Source organism: Pelodiscus sinensis, unplaced genomic scaffold (assembly GCF_049634645.1).
Source record: "Pelodiscus sinensis isolate JC-2024 unplaced genomic scaffold, ASM4963464v1 ctg37, whole genome shotgun sequence".
Taxonomy (NCBI): domain Eukaryota; kingdom Metazoa; phylum Chordata; order Testudines; family Trionychidae; genus Pelodiscus; species Pelodiscus sinensis.
The window spans coordinates 1,180,983-1,188,567 of NW_027465869.1; positions in this window are offsets into that span (position 1 = coordinate 1,180,983).

Consider the following 7,585-nt stretch of genomic DNA (forward strand, 5'->3'; position numbering starts at 1 on the left):
CGAGAAGTACATGGAAGAGCTGGACATGCTGAAAGGCCAGATGGAAAAGCTGCTGGAACTGGACCAGGATCCCGAGCTGTTCCACACTTTCCTGTGCGGCAGGTTTCGGGTGGAGGAGGCCCTCTTCTACCTCCCCTTCACGGTCAATTTGGACCCATCCCTGAAAAGACAGATGGAGCTGCAACGTGGCAGCCACAGACTGAAACGGACAAAGAAATTCGACAAGCTCAGCGCCTGCACTCTGCTGGGTATGACGGTGGAGGATGTCTGCCGAGAGGTGGGTCACCCTTGGGTTTCCTTCCTTCGAGCAGGGCCAGCTGTCGATAGAATGTCCATGCCTCTTCATCGCTAGAAGAAGGTCATTCATGTGACAGCAGCTGCCCACAGATGACGGCTACAGGCAGAGCCATCTTTGCAAATCGTGGGGCCCTGAATAATTGAGGGCCCTTCTGCAGGATTGCCTGGGCCTTTTCCCCTCATGCAACTTCTGCTGGAGGTCTGGTCATTCCTACTACCTCCCTACCCCAAGCAGGGCTCAGGAACTAGAGCAGAGTTGCAGATCCTCCCTGCTTGCTAGCTTGCTGCTGCTGCTGATTTGAACCCCGTAGCAGATTTGAACCTAGGCCCTCTAGGAGTGTGTCTAAACTACATGGCTCCGTCGACGGAGCCATGTAGATGAGGCTGATCGGCAGAGGGAAATGAAGCCGCGATTTAAATAATCGCGGCTTCATTTAAATTTAAATGGCTGCCGCGCTCTGCCGACCAGCTGATGATAAGCTGTTTGTCGGCAGATCGGGGCAGTCTGGACGCTTCCCCGTCGACGTGAAAGCCCTTTGTCGACCTCCCCGGTAAACCTCATCCCACGAGGCATCAGGGGGAGGTCGACAAAGGGCTTTCATGTCGACGGGAGCGTCCAGACTGTCCCGATCTGCCGACAAACAGCTGATCATTAGCTGGTCGGCAGAGCGCAGCAGCCATTTAAATTTAAATGAAGCCGCGATTATTTAAATCGCGGCTTCATTTCCCTCTGCCGATCAGCCTCATCTATATGGCTCCATCGATGGAGCCATGTAGTTTAGACACACCCCTAGAGGCCTCGACAGCTGGAGCCATGAAGGCAGCTGGCTCCCAGCTTAGGATGTAGAGCTCCCTTGTTCTTATCTCTGGCTGTAAGAGGTCCAATTGCCACACGAAGGGACAGTGAACCACACACACTAGGCGTGTGGATTACACTGCCAGCTGAGAGGAGCACGTGGGGAAGGGCGAAGGGAAAAGCCCTGCAGCAGACAGGACACAGCGTCCCCAGAGACGAACCGGCAGAGGCATATCCTCAGACATACAAGAACACATGGCTGCTGCATTGGGGAACTCAAAAATTTGGTGCCCAAATTTTCCGGTGCCCTATGCAGCTACATATTTCCCATGGGCCTAGGGACAGCCCTGACTACGGGCCCCAGAGCTGGGAGAAAACTGTCCCACATAACTGGTGCATAACTGGAGGGAGAGGAGCGAGAACTAGTGGGGGTAGGATGTTGAGGGGAACAGGCGGTGTGGGATGGGGGCTTTCGGGGAAGGCACAGTGTGGGTTTGAGGCCTCAGGAGTAGGGGGGGCACATGAGGGGGAATGGGCAGAGTGAGGATGAGGGGGAAAGGGTGATGTAGGGGGCAGGGCCACAGTCCGGGCTCTGCTAGTTCCCCCACTTTCTGCTGCTCCTGACTCTTGGTTTGCACAAAACATTTCTTCTTGGAACAACTCGGTTCCTTGGAGCTCTTTCCTCCAACCCCGAAGCCATTGGCTGGCTCTCCCCGGGTTCATCCTTTACGCTCTGAAGTGACTGGTCGGTTTTAAGACTGGGAGACCCGTAGCTGTCTGTTATGCACTCCAGAGAGAAGAGAGGCAAAAACATAAATACTCTTGCTGGAGGCCTGCAGCGTAATACCCCTTATCCAGAATAACACACAAGAACCCTGAGGCTATGTCTACACTGCTAGCTTTTGCCTGCAGAGAGCATGCTAGGGTGTGTCTAGACTACATGCCTCCGTCGACGGAGGCATGTAGATTAGCCAGATCGGAAGAGGGAAATGAAGCCGCGATTAAAATAATCGCGGCTTCATTTAAATTTAAATGGCTGCCCCGCTCTGCCGATCAGCTGTTTGTCGGCAGATCGGGGCAGTCTGGACGTTCCCCTGTCGACAGAAAACCCTTTTGTCGACCGCCCCGTTATGCCTCGTGGGATGAGGTTTACCGGGGCGGTCGACAAAAGGGTTTTCTGTCGACAGGGGAACGTCCAGACTGCCCCGATCTGCCGACAAACAGCTGATCGGCAGAGCAGGGCAGCCATTTAAATTTAAATGAAGCCGCAATTATTTTAATCGCGGCTTCATTTCCCTCTGCCGATCTGTCTAATCTACATGCCTCCGTCGACGGAGGCATGTAGTCTAGACACACCCCTAATGAAGCACAAGAAGTTGCTAACGAGTGCTTCATTAGCATACTCTCTGCCTGCAAAAGCCCGCAGTGTAGATATAGCCTTAGGTCGAGAGGCCCAACTCCACCCCCGTCAGGCTGACTGCATGCTTCCCTCCAGCCTACAAGCAGGGTCAGGAAACCTTCCCTCTTCATTTCAACACACCCCTCCAGTGGTCCCTGCATTGCTAGCTTTTGCCTGCAGAGAGCATGCTATTTCCCCTGCCGTGCCAACTTGCTCAGCGGTGCCCCTAGCAGAATCCAAGCACACGGCAGTGGGGTGTGCAGGGTACCCTACCTGGCCCCACAGCCGGCCGGCCCGCCTTGTTTGCTAGAATCTGAGCAAGCCCAGACAGGTTCCTCTCGGGAGCTATAGCGGACCCTTCCTAAAAACGTGTTTGGCGACCTGTTCAGTAGATGCACGGCACTAACGGGTGCTCCCACTTCTCTTCCAGATGGACACAATCGGCTTGAAGGAGGAAAACGTCCCGCTGTACAAACAGAGGCTCAGGGACCATAATCTCAACGGGCGCGCGCTGGTCTACAGTGACAACACTGAAATCAAAGAGGCCCTGCACATGAGTCTTGGCGAATGGACCCTCTTTAGCATCCATTTCCTTGGAGTGTTTCCCCCGGCGAATTTGGCCTCTTCTGTGGTGTCCCCCGTCCTGTTCCACGTCAGGCCAGAGGCTCTGAAGAACATGGTTGCCTTAAGAGAGACTGTGGCGAGAGGGAGCAAGCTCTCTCTGAACAGCTCCAGGGAAGATCTTTGGGAAAAGAGATAACTCTGAATCCTGAACACAGAGGTGAAAGTGCCCTGGTGCGCAGCTCCAGCAAGAACTGCAAAGACCTGGGCTGCAACAGGACAGTACCTGTGAGAAACTGTAAAGTTACTTTCACGGCCGCCTGTACAAAACCAGAAGCAAGATCGGGGCTTTCGCCCACAATGTACCTCCCTGCGACTCCAGTGACATCGCACGGATGAATCATAGAATCCTAGAGTTGGAAAAGACCTCAGGAGTCATCAAGTCCAGCCCCCTGCCCAAGGCAGGACCAATCCCAACTCAATCATCCCAGCCAGGGCTTTGTCAAACGGAGACTTAAACACCTCTAGGGATGGAGACTCCACCACCTCCCTAGGGAACCCATCCCAGTGCTTCCCCACCCTCCTAGGGAAATAGTTTTTCTTAATATCCAACCTAGACCTCCCCCGCTGTAACCTGAGACCACTGTTCCGTGTTCTGCCATCCCTCACTACTGAGAACAGCCTCTCTCCATCCTCTTTGGAACCTCCCTTCAGGAAGTTGAAGGCTGCTATCAAATCCCCCCTCACTCTTTGCTTCTGCAGGCTAAACAAACCCAAATCCCCCAGTTTCTCCTCATAGGTCATGTGCTCCATACCCCGAATCATTTTGGTCAAGCTCCCCTGGACCCCCTCCAATGCGTCCCCATCCTTCCTGTAGTTGGGGGCCCAGAACTGGACACAATACTCCAGATGTGGCCTCACCAGAGCCGAATAAAGGGGAATAATCACTTCTCTGGATCTGCAGGCAATGCTCCTCCTAATGCCCCCTAATATGCCATTAGCCTTCTTGGCTACAAGGCCACCCTGTTGACTCATCTCCGGCTTCTCATCCACTGTAATCCCCAGGTCCTTTTCTGCTGAACTGCTGCTCAGCCAGTCGGTCCCCAGCCTGTAACAATGCTTGAAGCAATCAGATGACAAGAGAAGAATTAAGGATCCGGGGGGGGGGGGGGGAGGAGGGGGGGACTGTACTGGGTCTGAGGGATTTGGGGCACATTCATGTCAACGGGGCTGGTGACAGACGTTGTCGGGCCCTGGGTAATGTATGGGAGGGGGTCGGCTCAAGACCCCCTCAAAGGGGCAAGGCTCTAGACCCCCTCAAAGGGGCAAAGCTAAAGGTAGGAGGGGCAAGGCGAGGGCCAATCAGGCCTTAGCGCCACCCACCTTGCACCAGACAGAGCTCTAGGATTGATTTCATTTGCCCGGGTCTCTGGCAGTGGCGGCTGCCATAATAGTCGATACAGTGACCCAGAGGCCTGGACCCTTTTAAATCATCAGCTCCCGAGACAACTGCCCCCTTTGCCTCTCCCCCTCCCCATCCGTGGCCCCTGTCTGTGGGGCTTCAGACCCTGGTGGTCAAAGTATTTTGGTCTGGTTAGTACAGCAGGGGACAGGGAGTTGGGACATACGGGTCCTATTCCTAGCGCTGCCACTGGCTTGCTGTGTTTTTGAACAAGCTGCTCCTCCTTTTTGGGACTCAGTTGCCTCTGTAGTAAGTTGCGGGTTGGTAACATAAAATCAGCAGGCCCGAATAAAGGCCGGTAACATACAAACAGCAACAGGCCTGAGATCTAGGAAGCAAGACTTTGGCACAGTGGAACCGCAGGCAGGAAAGAGAAATAGTATAAGCCAGATCAAGCATAAAGGTCCAGGCACAGGTACCAAGCACATTTATAGAATCCTAGGGCTGGAAGAGACCTCAGGAGTTAACAAAAAATCCTCATTAAAAAAAAAAATTGTTTGGTGTTCCTCGGTCTTAAAAAGTTTAAGAAACACTCGTCTAGACAGTACTGGGTCCTGCCATGAGGGCAGGGGACTGGACTCGACCTCTCGAGGTCCCTTCCTGCCAGCTACATGTGGCAATGAAACGGTAACTCGAACTAAGTCCTTAGTTCGAATTAACTGTTACATCTCATTCTATAGCTGCGCGGCAGTTACTTCGGGCTAGTGGAATTTCAAAATGGCGACCGGACGGGAACATGCAAATAAAGCCTGGGCTATTTAAATCCCGGGCTTCATTTACAACTCCGGTTGCCTGCTTTGCCTACCTAGCTCAAATTAACGAGCTAATGTAGACATACCCTTATTGACTAATTGAGTAGTCGATGGAAATTCCACCAACTACTGGATTAGCTGATTAAGCGCAATTTAACATCCCTCGGTTGAGCTACCACATATGTTTTAGAAAGACATCCAATCTTTATGGCTTGTGTGTAGTTCAACGCATTAAATTCCAAGCAGGTTGCTGAAGTTTCTTTTTTTCATCATGATTGGCAATTTGACCAGCCTTATACAGTAATGGATCTTTACCATTCCTCTGATTTCTTTTGTTCCCGATATATTTAAACATTTCCTAATTATCCTTTATGTTACTGGTTATAGATTTTTTCCCCCAATTTTAGCTTCTCCTATCAACTGTTTGCTTTTTCATAACTCGCATCCTCCCTTTTTTCCCATTTGCTTTATATTTTTTTCTTGTGGTGTTTATGACAAAAACTAAAACATAGGACATAAACTTTGAGTCCTATTTATAGTACTTTAGGTTGGTTTAATGGAAAAATGGGTTGATACAGAGTAAATTGGAGTTCAAAATAACCCTTTCTCGGGCAATTTTTCTCTCGAAAGCCTCACCTTTTTCAGCCTCCTTCCACTAACTTCTGATTTTAAATGTCTGGATTGTTAGACATGTGCTCAGGAAACCTTACCTGTCACTAAACATAGATTTTGTTTGTGTTAATTATAGATATGAATGGAGCTAGTTAATCCCTGTTGTAAGATTCCAGTGGAGCCAAAGAAAGTAAACAAGTAACTAATTTGGGTCAATCTTTCTACTTGACAGTCCCTAGGAATCTACCGTTTCAACATTTCCTGGGAACAGAAACACAAGTTAGAACAGTGATAGAAATGTAGCCGTGTTAGTCTGGTGTAGCTGAAACGAAATACAGGACTATGTAGCACTTTAAAGACTAACAAGATGGTTTATTAGATGATGAGCTTTCGTGGGCCAGACCCACTTCCTCAGATCAAATAGTGGATCTGAGGAAGTGGGTCTGGCCCACGAAAGCTCATCATCTAATAAATCATCTTGTTAGTCTTTAAAGTGCTACACAGTCCTGTATTTTGTTACAAGTTAAAACACTCATTAATTTTGGCTTCATTCAGCTTTCCCTTCGAACAAATTAAAAACATAGTTGATAAGTGGCAAAGTTGGTGCATGGGAGTGAAGGACACGTTAGCTCATTATGCCTACACAGGGGGATGTCACACTGGTCTGACCAGTTCCAAGGACAGTTGGGCTGCCATAGAAAGGGATGCAGAGCTGCTCTTCAGGAGCTCCATGGATTAGACCTATACTGCTGTTGAAGGAATTGGGGCTCTCAAATAAAAGAAGTCCCTTGCCTTAGAATCATAGAATCCCAGGGCTGGAAGAGACCTCAGGAGTCATCGAGTGCAGCCCCCTGCCCAAAAGCAGGACCAATCCCAACTCAATCATCCCAACCAGGTCTGTGTCAAACCAGGACTTAAAAACCTCTAGGGATGGAGATTCCACCATCTCCCTAGTTAGCCCATCCCAGTGCTTCCCCATTCTCTTAGGGAAAGAGTTTTTCCTAATATCCAACCTACACCTCCCCCACTGCACCTTGAGACCATCACTCCTCGTTCTGCCATCGTCACCACTGTGAACAGCCTCTCTCCATCCTCTTTGGAACCTCCCTTCAGATAGTTAAAGGCTGCTATCAAATCCCCCGTCATTCTTCTGCAGACTAAACAAGCCCAACTCCCTCAGCCTCTCCTAAGTCATGTGCTCCAGCCTCCTAATAATTTTTGTTGCCCTCCACTGGACCCTCTCCAATGCGTCCACATCCTTCCTGTAGTGAGGGGCCCAGAACTGGACACAATACTCCAGACGTGGCCTCACCACATCCCAATAAAGGGGAATAATCACTTCCCTAGATCTGCTGGCAATGTTCCTCCTAATGCACCCTAATATGCCATTAGCCTTCCTGGCTACAAGGGCACACTGTTGACTCATATCCAGCTTCTCATCCACTGTAACCCCCAGGTCCTTTTCTGCAGAACTGCTACTTAGCCAGTCGGTCCCAGCCTATAACAATTCTTGGGATTCTTCCATTCAAGTGCAGGACTCTGCACTTGTCCTTGTTGAACCTCATCAGATTTCTTTTGGCCCAATCCTCCAATATGTCTTGGACACTCTGCACCATATACCCTACCGTCCAATGTATCTACCTTTCCCCCTAGCTTAGTGACATAGGCAAACTTGCTGAGGGTGCAATCCATCCCCTCATCCAGTC